Source organism: Gobius niger (genome assembly GCF_951799975.1).
Source record: "Gobius niger genome assembly, chromosome: 8".
Lineage (NCBI taxonomy): Eukaryota > Metazoa > Chordata > Actinopteri > Gobiiformes > Gobiidae > Gobius > Gobius niger.
The window spans coordinates 28,111,602-28,137,212 of record NC_136859.1 but is presented as its reverse complement, the minus strand read 5'-3'; the positions used below and the strand labels follow the sequence as shown (position 1 = coordinate 28,137,212).

At 42.6% G+C, this 25,611-nt stretch overlaps 1 protein-coding gene across 1 annotated transcript in view; it reads left to right on the top strand.

Annotated features, from left to right (window-relative positions):
• The first annotated feature begins 5,401 nt into the window (after positions 1-5,401).
• fhl3a (four and a half LIM domains 3a) overlaps positions 5,402-25,611 on the top strand; it is a 42,858-nt gene continuing 22,648 nt past the window's right edge. Inside the window, exons 1-2 of the mRNA XM_079561966.1 lie at positions 5,402-5,550; positions 17,696-17,771. The gene's annotated coding sequence lies outside the window, so the exon portion shown is untranslated. The remainder of the gene's footprint in view (positions 5,551-17,695; positions 17,772-25,611) is intronic.

Sequence of the window (25,611 nt, the reverse complement as noted above, 5' to 3'; positions counted from 1 at the left end):
AGTGCTCTCAGTTGCCCCTAACACATTTACAGTTTACAACCTTAAATCCATTTTAACAGAGCGTGACTGTCATCTCCTGTGAAAACTCTCCACACGGCCATAGCACAACTGCGTTCATTGTCGGCCGTTTGGAGTCACAGCTGCAGCTTCTCGAACGCCACACCGGAGCTAATGAGTAACCGTGTTAACCTTTTGACTTGTTTTCCAGGTGGCTGACAGAGATGCGCTTCATGTGTGAGGTTTTAAGTGAAATGCTTTTACTCTGACTGAGATGCACGGACAGGCACCTCTCCTCTAATTTGATGCAGCGTGACGGGGGACCACGCCTGATGGGTAAAATTAGAGATCATAATGAAGGCTTTGGAGGGAGTGTAAGGACACACATGGGGCTGTCACAGGACCATCAAAGACACGGGTCATATGTTCGAAGTTACGAAGGCAGGAGGTGAGGAGTGCAAGTAAAAAAAGCAAGTCTCTCATAATGTATTTTTGATGATAACTCAAGTGAATCAAATGGTGATAAGAAAGAAAAAAAATCAGCATTATTAAACCTCTTAACTCCCATCTGAACGGATCTCATTGTCTCCAGTTTGGCTTTAGCCTAATCAAAAAGCTTCTTGGGAAAAAAGCACCAAAAAATTAGAAGAAAACAAGGATGCAAACGCAACATAAAAGTGACACAAACTCAACAAAAATGTGACAGAAATGTGATAAAAACTCAACCAAAAAGTGACAAAAATTAAACAAAAATGTGACAAAAATTCAACAAAGATGTGACATAGATGTGACAAAAATGTGACAAAAACGCAACTAAAAAGTGACAAAATTTCAACAAAAATGTGACAAAAACTCAACAAAAATGTGACAAAAACTCAACCAAAAAGTGACAAAAATGTGACAAAAATTCAACAAAGATGTGACATAGATGTGACAAAAATGTGACAAAAACGCAACTAAAAAGTGACAAAATTTCAACAAAAATGTGACAAAAACTCAACAAAAATGTGACAAAAACTCAACCAAAAAGTGACAAAAATGTGACAAAAATTCAACAAAGATGTGACATAGATGTGACAAAAATGTGACAAAAACGCAACTAAAAAGTGACAAAATTTCAACAAAAATGTGACAAAAACTCAACAAAAATGTGACAAAAACTCAACCAAAAAGTGACAAAAATGTGACAAAAATGTGACAAAAATTCAACAAAAATGTGACAAAAATTCAACAAAAATGTGACAAAAATTCAACAAAGATGTGACAAAAATTCAACAAATATGTGACAAAAATGTGACAAAAATTCAACAAAGATGTGACATAGATGTGACAAAAATGGGACAAAAACGCAACTAAAAAGTGACAAAATTTCAACAAAAATGTGACAAAAAAGTGACAAAAATGTGACAAAAATGTGACAAAAATGTGACAAAAATCCAACAAAGATGTGACATAGATGTGACAAAAACGCAACTAAAAAGTGACAAAATTTCAAGCCAAAGAGGACATCATGCATTCGGTTTAGGCGGGTGTTAAGAGGTCAAGTGATTGTACAGAGTGTGTTTTTCTTCTTCCTCTTTCTTTATTACAGTGTATGAACTGCATGTGCAAGAGACATCCGTATGATCACACATCAACCACAGCATCCCCTGGCCGAACAGCAGAAAACTGTCCTCCCAAACTGAGAAAGTCACCTGTTCACCTTTTTCTGCCCCGCCCAAATATGATTGATTTGTGTAAAACGTCCAATGTTCGTTTGCACCAACAAGTCAACACTGCACAGAAACAGTGGGCGGCTTTGTGTCCGTCCAGTAACTGATTCTCTCTTGACGACTGCAATCTTGTGTAAACTCAAAGGAGTGAAGGAGCGGGCACCGAGGGGACTGCTGGAAGCGCGACATTGAGAAAATCGAAACATAGACAAAAACAGTAGATAGATACATTCGGCATATTCAACTTGAATTTTCTGGTGATTTCCACAGTAAACTTTGATGAGATTAAATACACATAGTGGTCCGGGTAAGGAATAATAACAATGCCTGGGTTTCGTCGTCCCTGATGCCACGGGGGCATAAACAAAGAAACATCATTTTCACACATGGATTGGCTGCAACAGAGTCCAGTAAAGGGATACTTCAGGATTTTTGACATAGGGCCTCATTTCCTAGTTATCCAGAGTGTTGCTGATTTCTGGAGATATTTTTTTTTGTAATTCAAGCAGTTCTTATATTTGAAGAGTTTCGTGGCGCTAGGCTAGTGCATTTCGACGATATCAGCCAGCCTGCATTAAAAACAGTCTGACCCGCTCACAAACATTTATATTGTTAGTCTGGCGTCATAAGTGATTTGCCTCAGGTGCACCGTGGAGTGGGTCAGACTGTTTTTTAATGCAGGCTAGCTGATACCATAGAAATAAGCTAGCCTAGCACTAGCATAACGCGACGTAACTCTTCAAACATAAGAACTGCATGAATTACAAAACAAAACATCTCCAGAAATCAGCAACACTCTGGATAACTAGGAAATGAGGCCCTATGTCAAAAATCCTGAAATATCCCTTTAACCCCAGTGTGAATCCTTGTGAGGTGCTGGAGAAGTCTATAGCACAGCAGTCACACTCTCCCATCAGTGATACAAGATCTTTTCTGTATGGGGAATATATGACACCTTTAAAAGGCCAGAATAGTTTCTTCCCAGAGATGGATGAAGTTGCCAAAAGGTGCTCCCCTGTAAGTTAAATTGCGAAAATCAATAAATCAAAATGTCACGATTTTATCTCTTATCTCCCAGCCTTAACCAAATGCATTTTCTCCAGTTCAACTTTACCCAAATCTGAAAGGTTACAGCCTGTAGGCCAGGGCAACGCCTAATTTGAAAGCCAAGAAAATGATGTTAATGTATCTTTTTCCTTGCGTTATTGTCATGTTGTCTTTTTCATCTGATGTGTCCATTTTTTTGTTGACTTTTTGTCACTTTTTTGTTGCATTTTCATCCTCATTTTCGTCTTATTTTTGTCAATATTTTGAAGCTTTTTTCAAGAAGTTTTTGGGTCATGCGAAACTGGAGAAAATGCCCTAGGTTCAGACCGGGGGGGTAAGAGGTTATGATTCGCTAATACAAATGAACATCCTTGTGCTGCAAACCAATCTTTTTGTGGAAAATTGAGTTTGATGCATTTTTGCATTTTTCTCACAAGATACACAACGCTTAATCTAAATCACCAGGCTAATTTTCTGCATAAAACAACGAAACCCATACCGCATGGTGCCCCTCCGTCAACAGATCCACCATTACTTCTGCAGCCAGGCCTACACTGGTTAATGCCACTGACTCAAATGATGTCATGCCCAGATCCTTCCAAATATGAACCGTGCCAGCTGTGCGTCTACGAGCACGTCCCCGCTACCACCTGTTGAGGCGAGGCAAAGGAATTAGCCTGCGAAATGTGAATTGATTTGAGAGTGGCTTGGTTAAAGAAGTGTTTTTGCACTGGTCATTTTTCAGAGGTATTGTAAGGTCAAAGATGCAGGAACAAACACCAAAATTGACCTCATCTCTGTTTTGCCGTGACTTCACATAGCAACTGTCTGGCTCTCCGTTCACTCGCTGTGTTTGCACGTTTCACAAGGTGTTACCTGAGGCCAGAGGAGCTCGTGGTCTGCCTGGGTTGTGTTTGGATAAAGATTGGATAGACATGTCACACAGTTTTCCATTTGGATCCAACCTCCGATGACTCAGTTAGGGGTAATTTAATAGCGCTGGTACATTCTAATAGTGCTGTTTTCATGCAATGTCTATTACCTCAGTGATGTTTCTTATTGACTTATTGTGTGTTTTCCAATTTTCCAAAACTTATGAATTCTCCATTTTTTATCAGTTTACTTGATTATGTGCAGACTAGGACATGGTTTCTGACGTTTATGAGCAACTATGGGCACACAAATGGTCAGTTAGAAAGGCGAATATTTTAATGCCCACAATGACAATTTTGTTAATTACTCAGATCATGCGTTTGAGTTTGTGAACATCCTGAATGAAGTTATTATTATCAGTGGATTTATTAATAATAATGTATAAGACGCTTTACATTGCATTATTCATTCACTCCATACTTGGTGTTGATAAAAAGAAGAAGAAGATCTTTATTTTTATAGCGCCTTTCACAGACATGGTCACAAAGCGCTTTACATGAGACAATTGTACATTCACTCCATACTCGGTGGTGGTAAACTACGTTTGTAGCTTCAGTTTCCCCTGGGGGAGACTGACAGAAGCGCTTTCGCAACTGCACACGTCTCTGATCACCACCGTACCATCATCACCATCATCCTGGCCTATTGTACATGTTTTTAGTGCTAGGGGAAACCGGAGTACCTGGAAGAAACCTATGCAGACACAGGGAGAACATGCAAACTCCACACAGAAATACCCCGTCCTGGACCTTCTCTCCGCTGTGCTACCGTGCCGACCACAGTAAGCTGCTACTGTAGCCACAGCTGCCCCGGGGTAGACTCACAGAAGCGATGCAACCAGTCTGCGCCATCGACCCCTCCGACTGCCACCAACTCACGACATTCGCTGGGCTTCCTGGTGTTACCAAATGGTCTCCCATCCAAGTACCCAAGTAAGTTGGTTAGCTTCCAAGGGCTGACGGGATCAGGCATCAAGGCAAATTTCTTTTCATATTCTTTTCATATTCCAAGATGACAATGCCAGGATTCATCGGGCTCACATTGTGAAAGAGTGGCCCAGGGAGCACCATTTTCACCCCATTATGAATCTTTTGTGGTGAACAAGACTTTGCGCTGTGGTTACGCTCTCCCATCATAAATACAGTACATACCAATGTACACAGACACTGGAGGCAAGGTGGCTGAAGTGTTTTGCCCAAGGACACAATTAGCTTCACGTAGCACGAACATTCTGACCAGACCAACTTATCTGAATATCATAAAGAATTTGAAAATGTGTGACATCCAGGTCTTATTCAACTGATGATGTGCCTTTCGAACATTAATCTGTAACAAGCAGGAACTAAATGAATAAACTACTAAATAACTATAATGCAAGAGCGTACTTGGAACATGTCCCTGTTTGGCTCTTTTCTAATGAATTGGCAAATTAAATGAGGGGCGAATCGGGCCTCTTGGAAGCTGTCAGCCCGTGTATGCGGCATTAGGCCTGATTGCATTAGAGCAAAGTGGAGGTAAGTAGAGAGGAGACACCGGGCCCTCGCTGCCTGGACTTGACTCGTTTGAAGTGGCAGGAGACACGGAGGCCAGAGAGAGAGGGAGAGAGAGAGAGAGGGAGGGAGGAATGTTTTTTAGGGGGGCGGGATCTTGTGACTCAACGTAGTCAACTTCCTCCAGTAGTAGCACAAAAGTAACCGGCAAAACTGCATCACTCTTCACCAAAGCGCTTTGACTTACGCGCGGAGGAATCCACAACAAAGTTTCCCTGAAGTCGGGAGCTGCGACTCGATCCCTGCGTAAAACCCAGCGCGCGGTGCACCGGAGGCGAGTTCTGGCAACTTTTACGCACACCGCTCTCCCGGTAGGACCTTTTTTTTTTTAAACACTCTTTGTCGCTCATACAATCTGGTGGTGTTCAAAAAAAAGTCAACATTCTCACGAGTTTCCACTCAAATAACGCTGCCGTGTCAAAGTTGTGTGTCGTCTTGTGAATGAATGACACATCACTGCTTTTGAATGAAAAATGTCAGGGCAGGAGAAGAGAAATGTGTTGACTTGGTGAATTACAGATGAGTTGAATTGTAATGATTGACAAGACGTGGGGGCAAGGGAAATATAGGATGTTTGCATTGGTGAGGGAACATTGCAGTAAAACAACACTCTTAGAAGTGGCTGAGTGGATAGAGCATTTATCCCTGAACTACAATTCAATCATCTTTTTCACCATGAGCTACTGTATGCTAGGCCCAGCTATGATTAACTGCTCGCAATTAAGTCAAATCTGTTTTCTTGACCCTCAGTGAACTCTGGCCATATGTCACACTAACTTTTGCTGTATTCCCCAAGTCCTTGTGAGCTGAGCTGGGATTGGCTGCCTCCCATACTGTCCCTTCGCCTCGACCCGAGACTAAAATTAGTGACAACAGATGGTATAATTGCTCCACTGATGTATTTGCTACCGCATTGTTCTAAGGTAATGATTAAGTTAAAGTGACTGTACCATATGATTCACTCTTTATGGTTTTAGCTCGGATGCGGGCTTGGGAGATAAAGGCGGGCGTGGGCACCGGAGTGTGACGGCGCGCTTAATATTTCACACCTTAGCCAAACACAAAGGCCCAGAGGAGCAGGCAGCATTAAGTAAACAGCCGTGGAGGAGGAGAGAACTTCCTGTGCCTGTGTGCGGGAAGTGAAGTGGAAATGGGGTGTCTGTGATGGGTCTGGACTTCTTCTGCTCTGTGTTTATGCCCTGCTGCCACTGCCAGCCTTCAGCAGGACCGTGAGCCAGTGAATAGTAGAAGGAAGTGTCAGCTTTGAAATTGTCGCCTTATAGCCGGGATGGTTTCTAAGCGCATATTGTCAGGAAGTGGCAACGTACGTGTGTGTGTGTGTGTGTTTGGATGAGACTCACTTTACCTTGTGGTGACCTTGCCAGTTGTCAGGTGGAAGGCATGCAAATTTCTGCCATTTTTTTCATCAGCTTCCCCCTCTAGGTCTACTTGCATAGTTTACCGCGGAGTTGGACTGAGCAGTGGATGAATGAAAGACTTAGAGACAATGAAAAGAGGCGTGTAAATAGTTTAAACTGTTAGTTGTGGTCCAATTGTATGCCTAACTTTCTGAATGCACTAACATTCCAGTTTTATCCACTTTTTGAACAGCAACAATTTCACTCCACTCTACTATAAAAGCATTATATATTGGACCTTCAATTGTTACAATGATGATCTTTTTGTCAGACATTAGTTAGACAACAGCCCAAGATTGATCCACCATACATCAGTGTTTCTATAGCTCACCTTTGTGCCTATAAGTGTGACCCGGTGATAGGCACTTTCCTCTCCCCAGCAGCAGGAAGCGTGCAGTCGGCTGCTGAGGGTGTGTCTGACTCTGCATGGGCCTGCAAGCGGCTCCCACTGCTTTTACATCATCGTAAAGACAGACATGACGTGGATGTCCGCTACCTGTTGCGTCATACTGTGCCGCTGATTCATGAGACTTGGAGTAAATGCAAGTGTTCCTTGGCTACTGTTTGAACATAACAAAAATCCTATTATTATATTTCTATGACACACTTACTTTACCATGTATTGTCTCCATTTACTTTACTATCAGTTGGCTTATCCATAGACTTACTTGGGTCACAGCATACTTTTAAGGGGCTCACTAGCTCTATATTTCTTCAAGCTGTGTGTCCGTGTGACCATTGTGTTTCTTCTCAATGGAACGAGAGTTGCTTCTCGCATAGTACGTTACAGAGCACATTTCTAGCCCACATTTGCTCACGCAGTGTTGCTTTCTGTGCCCGGTTTCTATAGAAATGACACCTCAGCGAGGAATGCAGTCTGCAAAGCATCCCACTGTGCATCCTCCATTGACATGTTATTTTTACACTCTGTCTAAGTAACTGTCCAAATACTCGGAACACCCAGCCGCCCTCAAACCAGTCACTCCGTCCTGTTCAGGGCACGGGCCTCCGCGCTGCACCCATGACACGACCACAGCCCATAGAATGTTTTTTTGTTTGCTCTTTCCTCTTCCTCTCCGCCGCTGTCTCGCTGACCGTGTCCACATTCTTCGGAGGGCTCGGTGTTTTCGCAAAGGTTAGTCCCGCGTGGAGCCTGGACCCGAGCCAGACCCAGAACTTGCTCAGGGAATCACACTAACCCAACGGGACGGCTCGCGGTCGGGCCTTGCGGCTTGGCATCTTTTGACTTTTAGCCAAGAATAGCGAGGAAGAAATGGCGGTCAAGTGTTTGCAGGTGGTTTAGGGGAGCTGCATTTACATTGGTTAAAGGGCTTGATTTTGAATATCAACTTCAGGTAGAGGTTGTGTCACACTGTCAAACTGGGAGGCTATGTGAAATAACAAATAGATATGGGGTGGCGCTGATGGGCTACTAAAAAAGTCCTTGATGAGTTTATTTATCATATTCACTCATCAGGTTGCCTAGGTAATGAAAGTGTCAAAACGTGACATGTTTAGATGATCTTATTCTTCTTATTCTGCATGATTTTTAGCTTTCTACCTTTCATTTCAAACCCATTATGTCCATTCATAAAAGGTTTGGGCTTTAAAATAGTTGCAGTTCATATAATTTGGTTAGATTTTGTTCATAGTAGAGCTTTGTTTGGCATTTTGTTCCATCATTTGCTGATAATGATGGCTATTTTTTTTTTTTTTAAGCCAATTGAGCCGAATATTGTGACCAAAACCAAACAAAAAAGATAACACATTACAGATTACAAATTTGTAATTATTTCCTGTTAGAATTCTTGTATTAACAGCACATTTATTGCACGGTTATACAAACCGCTTCTGCATCTTGTCTTGACATTTCACCACATTTCCCTGGGCAGCCATGTTTTTTCAGTTGTCTCTGTGCTTTCCCCTGGATGCCCCCCTCTCTCAGCGCGAGGTGGGGGGCGCGTGGCTGGCTCAGGAGTGCGTCTGCATTCCCTCAGAGGGGGAAGTGACCCCCGGGTGCCTGCATGGGCACAGGGGCCAGGTGCTGCGCTGTTATTGTGAGGGCCACTCCAGTCAGCTTCCTCAGTGGAACGCTGTTAGTAAACGTCTGAAACTCTATCCGACCAAACCAGGGAGGCCTCATGGGAGGTACCGGGCCAGGCGTCATCAGGCCTCACACTTTTCCCGTCCTTTGTGTCCTTACACATGTTGCTGTAAACCTGTGATGTCTAAGTGATGCTCTGTTTTTGATTTTATTTGTAACCGGCACTGCATCGGGCTTGAAGACCCCACTAGAGCAGTTTTGAAAATGCTTCCCTTCCCTGCGCAGCATATCACAAAATTCACATTATCTATATCGCAAGAGCCACAAAGTATCGCAAAATTGCTGAAGATTTACAATTCATTGATTGCACAGCTTCAAACAACAAACATGAAACCTTGAAAATGTGGAAAAGTTCAGTTTTAGTCAGAATCTTTCTTTTCTTTTTTTATTCCATTTGAGCTTATGGCACAATTTTCTTGCGATTTTTGTTTAAATGTGTTTGTAAATGGTTCAAAAAATGTGACCAATATTTTGCAATGTTCAAGATATAGTTCAAATCGCGTTTGTTTCTCTCATATTTAATGTTTTCTCAAACCCACCCACTAAAACTATTCCTATTCCTACTGACTACAACAATGCAGAAAGTACGTTTTTGTATAGCTGCAGTGGACACAAAATGATCCAGTGTAAAAAGTAAGTGAGCGTTTGCTAATGGGGTCATTACATTCCTTTAGAGATACAATTACAGGTCCATACCTAGCACTTACCTGAGGCTCTCAGAGCAAGAGCTGTTTTCAAAGGAAATGCCTTCTTGTAAGCTTCCAATTGCTGCTGTCTTATAAACAGACACTTGCTGGTTTAATACAGAGTAATTGCAGTTTATAGAGGAGAATGGCGAGACTTCACTTACTCCAATGGGCCCACTCAGTCCAACACACTTACCCTGGCACAAACAGATGTAGAGTTTTGCAGTTAGTCTGGCAATGGCAGGCTGGTCAGTACATATAGATGAAGTTAGGGCTATAACATCTCCCAACTCAGATAACTATCGGATTGTATATGGGGGCTAATTTGCATCCATTGCTCCATATTTGCACTCTCACTGATAGAGTGAAGGACGGTTGGTGAAGTGTCTTGGACAGTGTGCACTATAGTTGCTGACACCGAATCTCTTTACATTTGGGTCAGTGGGTGGACGCCTCCTCATGCTATGGGTCAAACCAGTGCCAAGTGTCTTTGGGAGGAAATGAAACCCTAACCCTGAGAACTAGGATGGATGGTCTGGTTATTGCTAATTTTAATAGTAATTTCCTTGCGTCTGGCTCACCTAAACCAGATGTTTTTTTGCGTTGAGTATGCCATGACATTCACGCTGCGTCATCTCATGTTGCCCGGTTGTATTCACTGACTCAGACCCTGGTGTTGCCGTGGCCCGAAGCGTGGAAGGTGTTTTTTTTTTTCTAATGCCAGTGCAGAGTTCGCCGTGTACCTGTGATGCAATCTGCGCGCCGGTTAGTAAGTGTTCCATTATGTCCTGCTTGAGATCACGATTTTAGATCCGTCTGTCCTCAATTCCTGGAACGACTATGACCGAGTTGAATCAAAAAATATGCCAGCTGTATGTTTTCTGCTGGTTTTGGGGTTAAAAAGACGGATTTCTGGCGCGACCATTCCATTCCTCGTGGGGAGTACTGTTGCAGATATCCATAAATAAGTATGACATGTGGGTATTTAGTCAGCAAAGTGTCAATTAGACGAGTCATAACAAACAGAAAGAATGAGAGAGACGGGGGAGACAGACAAGCAGAAATACTGTGGACAAATTGCCGAGGGTTCCTACAAGTGGTAATAGTGTAATAGGAATCCATATAATCAATGGTTATGGTGGCTTGTGGCTAATGGCGGAATCATAGGATAGCCTATATTTAACAGAAGCTCAAGAATGTGTGGGGAAAAAATACATTCTGGAGTTTAGGAGGTGTGTAATTCCATCTTAATGCGCCGGGATAAAAGGCGAAGATTAGGGCAACCGCGCTTTCGGCATGCGAGCGGAAAGGGATGATTGCCCTTAATACTGACCTTTAATCAAGCAGCAAACCACAGGATTCTCAAACCGCAAGTGTGTACTGTATATCGAGCGTTTTACAGTGGAAAACTATATCTATATTCTGTAAAAGCTGTTTACTTATTGTTGGTGCTTTATTCATAAGCCATTCTTACTGTCGATGTAATGGGAAAAAAACATGAATCATCAGTTTCCTAGCATTATTGTCATGTTTTATATTGTAAATATATAATGCATATGGTGCTTAAAAATAGACTTTTAAAAGTGCCTCAGCATTGATATTTAATGTTTTATCATTTGAAATTATGTCTCTGTACAAATGAAATAGTAACATTGAAATACAGGCGCTAGAGGAGACCTTAACTGGGGCTCCTTCTATTGGTAGCTGTGGGAATAACTTATGTTTTAACTCACTTTCAGTTTCGATTGACAGCGTGGGTTAGAGCCGTGATAGACACAGTTCAGAACCGATATAACGGTGGATTATGCGCTTTAATAATGCGGAGGACAGTTTGGGGTTTTAACGATCACTGGAAGACCAGACCAATGACCTTGAAGTACAGAACGAAGCGCTGACACCGTAGAAGAAGAAACAGCTAACAGGATTACCTGAGCATTGCTCAAAACTGCGTGAATACAGAGAAATACTATTCACATTACGTTATTCCCCTCCAAACATAAAAGAAAATAAATACATGAATTAGGAGGCTGACATTCTCGGACGGACAATTTCAGAAGTAGCACTTAAATCTAGTATGCATAGAGGGACAACATTCAAATGAGACAAGTACTGTTGAATACGAAGCATTGATCATCCTTTTTGGCTAAATGATCATGACCTACTTTTCAGTTCCGACGCACTGGTTTGAAGACCACTGAGTTGCAGACTTATACCACTATGTGCAAGATCCCCGTAGTAGATTAGTGGTTCATTTTTCACTCTTCTCTCAAATGTCAATACTCCAAGGCATGGTTTAGATGTGCAGTGTTTAAAATGTTGATTTGAAAACACAGATCTAACACTATGTATAAAATTGCAATTGGATACTCCCCCAAAATTGCTGCCCTATTGTGTCACATTTTCACACTGCATCATTTCCTTCTGCGGTAACTCATCCCTGAAAGATCTGCAAAAAATGGCAATTGCCCGATTTTTCCTTCGACTTGTTAACCAGTAATTAGCCACCTACACGGATCCCACTGAGTGTTTTTCTTTGTGCCAGACCTGCCGACTCGACATCCTTCCCTGCGGATGTGCTTCCTCCCCGTTTAATTGGGTAATATTTAGGACTGTGGCATGTAGTCTTTAAACCAGCCTGTGACACACAGCAGGCCTCAAACACAACAGCTCTGCTCAGGGCCCAAAATGTCACCTTTCAAAACACTGTAAACCCTGGGCAGACAGGGCCATTAGGCAGTCACCCACGGCCATATTTCAGCAGGGTGTACTCGTAATGGCGGCGAAGGTCACATAAGCGGCTACTGCTCACATACGTTCTTTTGCAAACAGGGAAGGTAAATCTATTAATACTCTTGATAGTCTAGATAATCCATAAGGCGCTGTTAATTGGCTGTAACTTTATGTCCACCTGCCAATTGTATAGATTAAACTACGAACAAGTCATTCAGTTTTCTAAAAGCCCTAACCTTGACGTCCCTTTTTAATTGTTTCTTTAACCACTTTATTTCGATTGAATGTACCGAAACTTACACTGCCGTCCTCACCTCCACCAATCCCTGCACCGTTCTCCTGTACTTCCCTGAAGCGCATGTCCTGTTTGCTCGCCCCCAGCGCTAAGAGCATTACTGCGTGGACCACTTCCATGAGACTTAATAAGCCCGGTTCCCACATCTGCAAGGAATGAAGCAAGGCTGTGACATCATGGCGGAGGAAATGGAGTCATGAGAGCGAGAGAGTGGGTGGATGGATGGCAAGGTGTTGGAGCCCAGTTTGGGGGCATTTCATTCATTCAACATCACCGGCTTCTACTCAGCACTGAGGAATTTGTTACAATGGGAAATGCGTGTCGTGCCAATGCCCATAGGCTGTAGGTTACAGAAGCTACACCACACTTAAACGTAATCCCAACAGTTGTGGATGGCAGATGTTGACTAAAGTCGGCCAAATATAAGATTTAAATAGGTTCTGCCCTCATCCAAATCCATTCTTTTATTACCCACAGCAAAAATAGCATCTTCTGTGTCTAGCTGGTCATCAGTAGCATGTTTTGGCGATAAGTTTGAGAACCGCTGAAAACTGAACACATCGACACTTGAAACCCCAGACCAGCACTACACCATTTCACCTTCTCACGCGCACGGAGGCCCTCCCAGACTCGCATATTTCTGTTACATCTTATCCTGGCTGAACAATAATCAAACATAGAGGTTTGTTTCTCCAATTTCTCCACGCTAAGAAACTGTCCTTTAATCTTGCCGTGTCAATCTAGCGCTTCCAAATATGGAGTGTTTGGAGGTATACGCAGCGTGGATGGCGGATATTTTCCATATCATGGGCTGATTTGTGGTGCTGTTTTTACATGCTCGTTCTTGGTGTTGCAAAATGCGTTCCGAGAAGTATACAGATGGAGTGTGATTTGTTATGTGTCGTAAAAACATCAAATTGTATTATCTCATCTGTTTATTAGCGGCAAGGCGGAGGGATGGTCTCACACTGCAAGTAAACACTGGTTGGAACTTGAATGCTTGAGAGCAGATTTGATTTATTTAAAGTGATAGTCTGTTAGTTGTGAGGAGAGATAAGGTTCAATTTGAAGGTAAACAGTCAAATTCCTCCCCTCTATAAACAGAAAGCCCTTCTTAGTTGGCAAAATGGGGCGAGCAGGAACATAATTGTCAGAACTACGCGATCAAGCTCCTCCCCCTCCCTCCTGATTGGACCTGACAGGCTGGTTCACAGGAAAAGCTTCTCTCATTGGTCAACGCGGGAGGATGCGAGACTCTGATTAGTTGCCGAGATCCGGGAAGGAGGGACTTTACAAAAAAAACAACACATATAGTAATATTTACTTAACGTCAAAATGCAGGACCAGGTGATAGATTTTGCACATTTTATATATTTGTGATACATTTAGACTTCCAGACTATCACTTTAATTTAAGGAAGTTATGCGTTTTCCAGAATTTTGCTGGTAGAAGTGAAAATAGTCAAGAGTGAGACCTGGTGTGAATTCTGCAGCATTTTACACAGTTCCCAAGGTGACTTGAATTGTTTTTGTAGTTTTTTTTTTTTTAACCAAGCAAGGGTCACAGGGGGTCAATAGTCTATACAAAGAAAGCAGGTGCACATGAAGAGTACAGCTTATTTCATATGCAAATCGCTGCTGAGTACGTTGTAGTCGCAACTTGAACTTGTTGATCAAGTCAGGACACCGTGTTCATGCCATTCGGAACGCTTCTGAAATGATCACCGCTTCCTATGTTAACAATATACCATGCGCAATTTGACCATGAAAAATACAATGTGCAAGATTTTCCCATTCAGGGCATTTTTGTCCCACTCCAAACACGACTTCACAGTGTCCAATAAGAATAGTTTTTCCCGAGACGAAAATACCAGTTGGATAAGATGACCTATACGTGTGTCCACAGACTATCCTCAGCCCTAATCCTTCCCATCTCCTGTATTTACCAACACTTTCCCTTCACCTTGCACGGTTGGGTGCCTGAGACAATAGTGCGCTGAGGAGACAGGCTGAGGCTTGCCTGGCCCTCTGCAAGTACTGAGCTGCGGATTTATGTCAGCCACCAAATACGCACATCAACAACTCCAACAGACTCTTGCACACTTGGCACTTCCTGGGTACAATTATTCCACTGTTCTTGGACAGCGTGCAGAGGGGGGGTGTGCTTCCTCACCTTCACTGGCTGCAGCCCCAGCCCTTTTCTGGTGTGCTGTAAGGTAAGGAGCCTTAAATGGTAGAACGTGTCCTTGGTGAGGCTATAAAAGGACGACGACGGCTAAAAGTGGACATAGGTGATTTACAATAGAAGTCAGGGGAGGGAAAAAAAAAGCGCATAGAAATAAACGAGGACGCTGCTTTGGTGCAAGTTGCAATCGAGAATGAAAGGATGAGGACAGAGTGGTGGTTAAGGCGAGCCATCAGGGTCTGTGTCTGTCACCAGGCTGTCACTGCGCGGCTTCGGCAGAAACAAAAGCTCCATATGTACTAGACCACAGCGGCATACACGTACTCGAAAATGAAATATAGTACAATTGGTAATGTGCAATCGCCAGCATTGCAGCAGCATTCTAGAAAGTGAAGTGAAGGCTTACAAGTACTGTATGTGGCAACTCGTGTGCTACATTTTTGAGATTGTGCTCCCGCAGGCCACACATAAGCCCACCTTGGCAGGACGCTGAGGACGTTTCTCTCATCAGTGGCTTCCTGTCCTCAACCCACAACAACACAGGCCAGTTGACGACTTTGAGATCCTTTGCTACAACGGAAAACTCCTAAACCATGCACTTAGCCAAACTACTAGAGCCTTAGACAGACCACAAAAGTATTAGCTAAGTCAAACCCCTCCTCCAAATCCTGCACGACATAACATTTTAATTACCAAGGAAATGTGTGAAAGCCAGATTTGGGCTAATGACCTTCAGCTTAGCGCCAAAGCGACCATTAGAAGCTCGTAAATGCTATCTGTAAAAACAAAAAAGGAGCGCCTTCACTGGATTCTGCCCAAAGATCTATACCATGTTTACAATGCTCCTCTCAGAAATCTGGCAAACAGATTTCCATGATCCACCATACGTTTGCAATTGCGTTGTTTCTTTAATGGGTCCAAACAGTGAGCTTCAAACACAACCACATCCAATGCTGGCAATGGAAACGGGATCAATGGCTAAAATGGGGGCCAGACGGTGAGCGAAGCACAGAGTAGGGGCCAATGACACAGGCACCATGATTTCACTCAGGAAGTATTCGACCTCCCTCCGAAAAAGCCCATCCCTCATCCCATCATGCGCGGCCCCGGCTCTGGTAAGTGGAAAATGTTCAAGCTTTGGTGATTGCTCAAGAGGGAAACTGCTGAAAGGAGACTGGGAGATGATGGTAGTGTCAAACCTACGGTCATTTGTCAAAAAGTTGTCAAATTTTGGTACATTGTAGCCCTCATCGTGCGGTCAATTGTTGTGTAGGGGCCCATGGAACCAAACTATTTTTCAAAACTCAGCAGCCGTGTGCAATGACCCTCCCTGCTACAGAAGTGTTTGCATATGCACTGGGCTAACAGAACGAACAAGCGTAAAATGATTGTCCCCGAAGGATACAATACCAGTGGGGCATCATATCGGGAGCAGTGGGCAATGGCCGAACGCATTGCAGCACCTAGGCATCCATCCCTAAATCTTCAGCAGGATTCTTGCTACGGAATACCTTGCTGGAGGAGTCAGACCGTATGGGTGGAATGGGAAAGCTTGCTGTAAGAAAGTCCTTGAGATGGTTTATATGTCGTTTGCATCCCAATGAAAATGACCCCTGGCAGCAGCTGGCGAGGTCTCCTTCAGCTGGCATCGGGTGATCATTCCCTACTAGCATTGCGCTTGCCATTGTTTTTACGGGCAAGGTACTTTAAGCATCGTGCAAGTGTGAATGCGTGGTTGACGGTTGTGTGTAGCTTAGATTATGCTAGCTCTCAAGGTGACGCAGATGACAACGCGTCATACAAATGGGCGTGGCATAGCCGAGGCAGAAGAAAACCCCTCATTGGAATCACAATTTTCGACTCGTTTTAGCCGTTTTCTGGTTACGCCAAAAAAAATCGAACCAATATTGGGTCCATGTGGATTTTTTTCACGGCAAATTGTTCAGTAGGAGCAAAACACTCGAATGTTAGCATATGTAGCATGAAGCTAACGTTCTTTATTTAGTCAAAATGTATTAATAATTCTGCATTTGTTAATGGGAGAACGTTTTTGCTGGCTGCTTCCAACAAGACCACATGGACGTAAACCAAGCTCCCTCTGAATGTCTTTTCATGTCATTTTTTCGATACCCAATGCTCTTTGTCATATGTAATTGGAATATTTTTAATGTGTTGTATAGATTTTGTCCAAAGAAGTGAACAGGCCCTGTTTCGCCAGCCTTCCACAAAATCGTGTCAGTAGGCTAGAATGGAAAGTCCATATAAATCTCTCTTGGGTAAACACGTGCAATGTTTCCATGCTTCCCAGTCTCGTGACCGTACCCAGCACTGTGTATAACTGTTAAATATACACGACGCGTGACCTAAATGTACACTTTATTTGATCAATGCATGGGCCTGGAGCTGTAAGTGGTGTCTGTTTTATTTTCACTGTCTTTTCAACAGCATTTCTCCAAGCTCAGTCCTCACCTAGACATGGAACGACAAGAGGAGAGGCGGGAGCATGCGAGAAACCGGGTCATGCTGGCAATCTGGTTAATAGATCCAGAGATAGACGGGTCCGCAACATAATTCAACCAGCGCTATCTGTGTTTACCGGAGCACCTGTTTTTCAGCGCACCAGTCCATTTAGCAGCAGAGATGGGACTTCTTTTGCATTTTATCGCACATAATGAATTAGGCGGGGAAGATGAATGGTGTTTTGCATGGCTGCATGATAAAGAGATCCCATTGGGTGACACGGGTAGATAAGGCGCTGACGGATTGCAGGGGCTCTTCTGGCAAAGTCAAGAAACTATAGCTATAGGATTTGTGAACTTGCGACTCTCCTTGCGACTCAAATGAAATGTAGATAACGGGGTTTAGATGCAATGTCGGGCCAGCGTGAGAGGAATCTATCGAGAGATCTCGTCAGCTGTAGGTTTGGCTGGTCTTTCATTTGTGGCCGCTGTTACTCCCGACTGCTGTAGGCAAATTTAAATTTTTGGTTTGAAATGGTTACAAGAAATAATAATAATACATTTGTGATTTTTTCTACAGGTTTGATGACCACTGGAGTTCCACTTTGACTGTCAGAATACTGGGTGGAGAATTACACGTCTACTAAGTCTAAATTGTAAGTACAACACAGTTTATAGTTTTATTTCATAATTGCACGCACACAAGAAGAAAGGTTAGAATGGAAAATGGGACTTCAGTTGTAAAGGAAATCACATGGGTCAAAGCCAATAATGTCTTCTGCAAACAACACAATGTTCTTGATAGAGTCATGTATGAGTGGTGCTAATCTACACTGACTTGTTCTGAAATGTGTGTGATTTTCATATTCGTTTAGAAGGTTAGAGTATTTTAGTCTGTCAAATTAAAGATTGAGGGTGTGTTTAGATATAATGCAGACACTTTACAAACTGAATCATGGGAGGGAAATAAAGTCACAAATCCAATTGTTTTTGACAATTGCGTCCCAGCTGTGCAAAATGCATAGTGCAGATGTATAAATCCATGTCCATTTATGCACATGCATTCTAGTCCAACAAAGGTAACAACTGAAAAACTGCTTGAACTACATTGCTTCTTTAGTTTCCTATGGGGCTTGGTTAATCTATTTTCTCTCATAAACATTTTATACATGTAGTTCAGCATGTTTTTGTTTATGATCGCACACTACATAAATGAAATGGAAATTCTACATATTAGCTTTCATTGACGTGACGTCATGCTTTTGAGACGGGTATCAGTTGGAGATAAAACAAAACCATAAATCCTGTATGTAAATTTATAGTGTCTGTGCGTAGGCCGCTGTGTTTTTCTTTTCATTTTCCTTTCAAGTCAAGGCCATACCTCCCCTGTGTTGTGTTTTATGATATGGCCTTTTACAATAAAGGCTTTCCGTCTTTTTGAACATATCGAGTGTAATTTATTATGCGGACTACACGCTTTTATCTCGACAGTCCTTTTCTGTAAGCCCAAATGAGAGCGCGGTGCTTCTCAGGACTCCGGGGTGAATCCTGGTTAACGGCGTCAAGGACCATACAGTAGTGTTTCCAGTTGGGAGTGACAGTTCGTAGGAATTTGACACCTTCACATTCATTTCTATGTTGATCTGTTGTGTCTGTAGTAGAACAGCACAATGAATCTGAATCCAATCGAATGGTCGTATTTATATCTGCTATAGCTATAATCTGTCTGCATAGGGATTTTTCATGTCTTAACTCGATAACCCTGTAGTTTAGACCTCTCCGCTCCTCTCATTGTTGTATTGGTTTAGCAGTTCATTTTTCAATCCTTTCAGTCTCATGCTTATATATAAAATAATAATAAAACGGTGTGAATTCTTAGTCATCCAGGTGGGGTAATTCAATCAAAACAAAGCAACCTTACTTTTTTTTTTTTTTTAGTGATGTCAACTGTGTGGTCTCCAGTGCCTCTTCATGGAGTGCCACGTCTCCCCTTAGATGTACGTAGGTGTGGACTTGGCTGGTGAAATCCCTGTGAGGATTTATTCCGACTTGACTTTGTTGGCACCTTTTCAATGAATTCATCATTCATCAAAACACTTACTTTTTCTCCACTCTGTGCCAGTAGAGCATAAGCATCACAAAGCTAAAAACAACTGCCATCATCTATTAGTATGGTAATAGTAATAGATGACAGCAGTTTGTAGTGGAGGTTATTTTTAACACCAAAATGATCAGTAAAGAAATCCGAAGCACCGCCTCATGACATCAGCAATTGGATAAATGCAAAAACACAGACTTGGTTAAAAACCTCACAAAAACTACATTTAGCAGAATTTTCCCATTGGATTTCTGGGTCACACATTGAAGGTTAAAGGAGCAGAGAAGAAGTGGAAAAAAGTTGGTCCTGGGGATTGTGAAAATGAGGTCAGGCGAGATATGTTCCTATACGCTTTCTCTGCTCACGCTTTGCTTCAGTCAGCAGAATCGTCTGGGGAAATTTGGAGTATCTGCAGCGGGCCTTAAATGGAAACTGATTTGACCATTCCTCGATCTCCCCAGCCATGACATCATGTTTTAGTTACTCCAGCTCCAGTCACAATGTGGAGAATGCAGTTGTAGTGAGTCCCACTGCGTGTGAATGAATGCCAGAAACTAGATCTATCTGCGACATGTGTAAGTCATTTTCAGTACATTGTTGTTCGATAGTATCCACGTCGGTCACTGCATCGCATTGACTGCTGTTTTGCTGCAGAGATCAATACAGTGTCGTAATTTTTCATCACAAAATCGACTTGAATCGTATAGGATGGGTCAAATGCAGAGACAAATTTCCCTACGGGGACATAAAGTTCACCTTAACCTTAAATTTAGTTGCTAGTTGGTTAATGCAAACTAAATTATCATTCACACATACGTGTCTATACTCACACAGTACATACAGACCCAGCAGTTAACCAAGTTGTCCCATTTTTTGGCTTGTTGTCGTTTCTATATAGTTTATACTTTTGGCTAACGTACCTCTAAGGACGTTGCTACCTGCTTGAACCAAACATGGCGGGATTACTTCTATTACTCTTGCAAAGGCAGTACAAGTTTTATGTGTATGAGAAAGGAAACAGGAAGATAGATCACTTTTTCTTAACTTCATGATAGAAAACAAGCAATGATCTTATATAAGTAAGTAAGTATGTGCTTTATTTATCATTTTAGAACCACACAACGACATTGTGTGCAGGTGTTAGTCCAGACGTTATGATTAATTTTGTGACATCTTGTTAACCGTGACTTGAGAAATTCATGCTTCCCCTCGACTCATACCGCATCATACATTAAGTAGGCCTGCACAGTTTTGAAAAATGACTTTCCAATTTTGTCCAGTATTGTTGTCGTCAGTTCAAATTTTAAACAAGTTTGGGGACATTAACACTTTCGCAGTTCATATTTCAAGAAGAGGAACTTTTTTTCAGACGACTGGACTATGCTAACACTACTAAAACATGTTTTCTCTTCTCACTTGTTTAATAAATCCTTTTCGCAGTCCCTTTGTGGGTAATACAAGTGTTAATGGGATGATTGGGGGGACTTTCATCTCCCCCTGTTGTCTCTGGCCAGAAAACTACATTTGCAACTTCGCTGCCTCTGGGTTGGAGGCACCAATACACACTAATGGAATCACGCAGAAGAAGCTAACAGGCAACTGCTAAGTTTGAGTGGACAAAAATGATCTCCATTGTAAAATTGGATGCACAACATCCCTCTCTCCCTTTGTCTTTTCTGTCAGCTTAGTATTTACTCTCACTGACAATGAGTAAAAAAACGCAACATGCGACCACACTTGCAGTGCCGCCTATGGCCACTAGGGGCATGAGTTACTTAGTTGTGCTTAGTTGTGATAAACGGGACAATTATTTTGTTGTGTTCGGGAATTTAATTGGCTATTGAACTGTAGCCTTTGCTAATAGTGACAATTAAAATAACAATTTTCATTAAATTGCGATCAGTTGTGAAGCCCTAACATGCACTTTTGATGTTTGAATAGAAAGCAGTGTTTGGACTAAAGATCTCTCCATGTTTCTTATGTTGAAACAGTTGTGTAATTAAAGGTACCTCCAGTGCAACTTTGAATGAAACACCCCGTCTATTTGTTCAGTATTTCTTATTAACAAGATCCTCTGCCTTCAAAGCCGCTTCCTCCGTTACATGTAGCGTGTTTGATGTTAGCGTCGCTGAAGCGCACTGAGCTCGTATGAGGAGTGTGGGCACTAATGAACATCAGCAGGAAGACCCCCCCCCCCAACAAAGCCTTCCACACGGTCTGTGTGTGCAGCTGCTGTCGCATTGTCCCTCCTTCACGTCTGACGGACTGTTTGTTTTCCTGTTTGATCCTTCGTGCCCCCGGCCGCTCTGCTCGCGCTGCTGCTGCTGTTCTCGTGTCAGTGTGCGACTTGCCTTCCACGTGGCCCAAAGGCACCGCTGGGCTGGGCTGGGCTCTCCTCACTGTTCAAACGTAATGCATTCTTCATCCTGGCTGTAATCGAGTAGTATTTATTTTAGAGGGCCTGCAGCAGAGGAGTTTGGGCTTCTAGGGTCTGTCTGCGCAGGTGTCTTAACTCCAAAGAAACTTAAGCTGATGATTTAGTTAGCAACTGTGCTTGTACTATGCTGAAGCTCATGCAGTGGCTCTTTTTGTAGCTTGTAGCATATTGTCATACTTACTCCAGATTTATGCAAAATTAAATCCGCAAGGTTTTGAGGAGCTAACTTTGGACCAATGTTAAACCATTTTTTAGCATGTCCCCTGTTCATGATTTAGTCCAATGGGCATGAAAACTTGCTATATACGACGTACATGGATTCAGTCAGTTTCTCAATTTTCCTTCTGTGGCATGTTTTTAGCCAGATGCCCTTCTCGTGACACCACTCTTCCATTTAATTATATCCGGGAATATGGAAAGAAATCTGGCACGTGCATAAAAACGTATACTTAACGTCACTTTTACCCGGTGAAAGGATCATAGTACTGTACAGTATTGTTCTACACCGGTCATTATGATAGATATTTATGATGGAAAAATATTGAATAAACGTATAGAAAATGTCCAGAGCACGAACATTTTTATTGCCGCTATATATTTGGTATGCACTAATTATCCAAGTTCATAATTCTTGTCTCTAAACGCTGGTGTTAACACCGCGACACCGTCTGTCATAAAACTGCAGGTTGCGGCCTTGGTGAAAAGAGCCGGAAACCTCCCTGCCAACTGCTTTACAGCCACATCACGGTCAAAGTTTACACATTACCTTGGAGACGAGGCTGACAAGGGGGAAAATGGCTGCATATACTGGAAATTACTCCTAACATCTTCCTCGCTTTGGCACGTCTATATTAGCTCTGCAGTCCAGGCTAATAGGTTTTTTTTCTACATCCCCCAGACTAGGGGCGAGTATTTTGGTCCGCCGCTCTCATGAGCGATAATTTGCAGCTGTTTTTAAGAATGTGGCTTGTGCCGCGCCGCTCGTAACGGTTAATACTTGGTGATGATTGCGACCATCCACCTGTTGGCGCTCAACAGCTCTGGGGATGCTGCTGGGAAGTGTTGTTTCTTTCCTTTTTTGTTTTTTTCCTCAAGGTCAGGTGCCATCGCCATAGCCGCGAGCCCATGGTCCAGATGAGTTATAAATAATTGCCTGCTGCAGTTGCGGCTGGAGGAGTGCGCAGATTGTAGAGTGCACGGGCTGTGAAACATAAGACCAAAGGCGTGTTGTCCAGGATTGTGCTGACTCCGTAGCATTTACGGACCACCTGTGAATGACTGGTCTGAAGGAGCCATTTTGGCCTTTTGAAATGACACAGCCTTGGCCTCCTCTCCTTGTTGTAGGTTTTTAATAGCAGAGTAAGTGTGTGTTTAACAGTCTGGTAGACAGAACTCCGTAAGCTTTCATCTTACTCTCCAAAGGATATTCTTTTTTATAGTTCTTTAATATATAATGGGATTCTTCACATTGTAGTGTTTGTTTTTGTAAATGGTTGGGGGTTTGAAGTGGAAAGCTTTCAAGACATTTTTGCAGATAATATTGTCCATGTAGGAAAATGTGTCCTCTCCATTTGGCCCATTCTTCAACCAGTGGAGCAGCAAATGATCTTGTTTAGGGTTACCTGGATTATTATGAGCATTTCTTTTATTGGCTGCTCCTTGTTTTAGAAAGTATACTGTATTTATTGCCATGTCATAATGTCATTATATACTGTACGTATATCATACCACTACATTTGGGTGATGTTCCATGCTACTACCACATCCTCCTTTCAACATGTGTTCTTGGTGCCTCAAGTTGTTTTAATCATTAAAAAAACATTAAAAGTGTTTCCTGTAACTGCCCATATCAATCCTAATTATATTCTCTGAAGCTTTTGTGGCTTTAGCCTTGGTCTCTTCTCCCTGTGCGTTTCAAAGTGGAGACAGAGCCCCTTTAGTTCTCATCTTACTCTCTGGAGGATATATTTTACAATGTGAGTGTCCAGCTGCAGTCATTTTGTTCACACTTGGCACTGACGTGTCCTTTAGTGTTTTCATAAGGTCGATTTTCAACTCCCAACTTGGCCGTGGGACTGCTTCATAGGTGCTAAAAACCTCAATTACGATCAGCTGTTAGTGAATGTCGGGGTTTTATTATCTCTATCTTGTGACGCTAAATGATCCAGGGCCACTCATTTGAGTAAAGTGGGTTATTGCCAAGGTTTCAACTGTAACCCATGTGTCTTCAAGCAAGACTCACTATTACAATGCTTTTAGAAAAGGACCTATATTATGTAAAGTTGCCTTTTAGCTTTTGAATATTATATACGTGAAGTCTTGTTTTGTTTGTTTTGTTCCTTTTGCTTAAACTACTATTGTCTGGATTACATTAGTTGAGGTTAGATTACAAAACTACCAAAGCTAAGGGGTCTGAAATAGTTGAAGAAGCTTGAATAAAGGGGACTCTGGTGCAAGGAGCTTCAAAGCTACCATTTCAGTCCCAGAGAAAACTGCCCTAAACCCATCACCCGTTTTCTAAACCCCCTCGCTGAAGTTTCCCATGACAGACTGCGTTTTGTCTAGAAACGGGGCCAAGAGCACTTGTAGGATTTACGTTTTCTCCCACACAACTCGTATGACTTGCACCGCTCCAGTAATAGCAAAAATACAACTCTTTGACAAATGTGGACTTCTCCATTGTGTAAATATTCTCCGAGCAAGACAGAGCGGAGAATGACCTCAAACCCAGGTCGCATTAGAAGTAGGGTCACCGCAGAGCACCATCATCTTCCATTATCAGATTATGTGATCCAGGTCTCCATGGCGACGGCTTTAGTCCATGTCTCTCTGATCCACTTTTGGACTGCAGCGTAAACAGAGATGGATAAAAATGAGACCCGCGATCTCGGCGTTGGCAATTGAAAACATGTTCTTGTAATAATGGAGTGGGCCAGAGGTGCTTTTCCATTCTGGACAGTGTCATGAGAGACGTAGCTTCTGTACCTAACTGGTTACTGCATCAGACGGACACAGTCGACTCCTTCGGTGAGGGCTGGGCCTGTGAAAACAACATCCTCCCTAAGGCCTTACAAAGCTCTAACTAACTCAAACCACACTCTCGACTGAGCGCTCCCTGACCTTACATGTTCTCCTTTTAGCAACACTGGGGTCAGGCCAAGGGCTGAAGGCCACACATTTGCAATGACAGGCTTCATTCAGTCTTACATCTGTTTGTCTTTCGATCTGTTCATTAATTCATGCAACAGCAGTATTTTACATATGCTATATTATGAATGAAATGGAGGAGACAGAAGCTTATGATATCGTCCCCTATCTATACAAAACCATTAATCATAAAGTGTCCGTTCATTTAAAGATGACATACAGTATTATGCAAAATCAAGTTCTGTGAGCTTTTAAGCTGGTCATGGTGGGTTCCCGGTGTAGTTATGGTACTTGGAGTGGTTTGGCATGAGTGTTTCCCGCTTGTTTGAGATATCCTGCACTGCCCTGACTTTGTGTGTTCTGTGCTCTGGAAATTTCCGTTTGCACCTATCTCCACCCTGCTACATGCTCTCACACTGCTCACTCAAGAAAACAAACACGCCCAGTGTGTCCACCAGGAGAAGCTTCTTTGGATGTCAAGAAGACCCATTTTCAAGTTTTCAAGAGAGGCGACATAAGGTGGACTTTGTGGGGATCGTCCTTTGTACCAAAATGCTCTTATTTGTGCGCAGTGTTTTACCTACAAAAGCTTTGTAAACTAGGACTCATTGGACAGCAGGAAAATAATGCACTTTGTATCAAACCTGGAGTGGTCCCAAGGTGTAAGATGTTGCTCCTCCCCCAGGCCTACAACAGTAGAGGAACTACGGCAATTACAATGGTTAACAAATGGTTGCGTTTGGGTGCATTGAGAGGCAAGAATCTCCAGTAACTACTTCTCATAATATAAACACGCTAAGCCTGACGGTAACAC